This window comes from Dasypus novemcinctus, chromosome 3 (genome assembly GCF_030445035.2).
Source record: "Dasypus novemcinctus isolate mDasNov1 chromosome 3, mDasNov1.1.hap2, whole genome shotgun sequence".
Taxonomy (NCBI): domain Eukaryota; kingdom Metazoa; phylum Chordata; class Mammalia; order Cingulata; family Dasypodidae; genus Dasypus; species Dasypus novemcinctus.
Window position 1 is genome coordinate 120,980,982 of NC_080675.1, and position 651 is coordinate 120,981,632.

Sequence of the window (651 nt, forward strand, 5' to 3'; positions counted from 1 at the left end):
AAAAGGAGTTTGTAAGCATTAAGTGAGGGGATGCATGTGAAGTGCCAACTACTTGAACTGGCACGTGGTAATCCCCAATGCAAGGGGGCTACCATCACTGATCTCGTGTCATGGTGAAACTAGCCTTCTCCCTGGTCCTACCTTGGCAATTTGTACATATCCCTATTGTCACATTGATTAATATGACAGAATTTTTTTTATCTTGTCATTATTAAAATTACCCTTTATTGAATGTCTCTTTTGTGCCAGGCACTGTTTTAAGTGCTTTGCATGTATTTCGCTTAATCCTAATAACAACTCTATATATTTCACAGATGAAGACACTGCAGCTAAGGACAAGTTAAGGACCTTGTTCTAGATCAAGTTGTGATGGGATTTGAACCCAAGAATGTCTGAATCCAGAGTCTATACCCTTACCCTCTATATTAATTCCCTCCCACCCGTCCTGCAGTACTATAAATTGTTTGCTTCAATCTCCTTCTCCTATTCTAAATTGTAAGCTTCTTAAGGGCAAACACCTTGCTTTATTCATCTCATTTCTCTGGCACCAAGAACAGCTCCTGGCACATAATAGGTGCGGGCAGCGGCGGGCCTCCGGGAGGGTCGGCGGTTGGCCCGGCGGGCTCTCCGGACGGGGGCTGCCTCATGGTC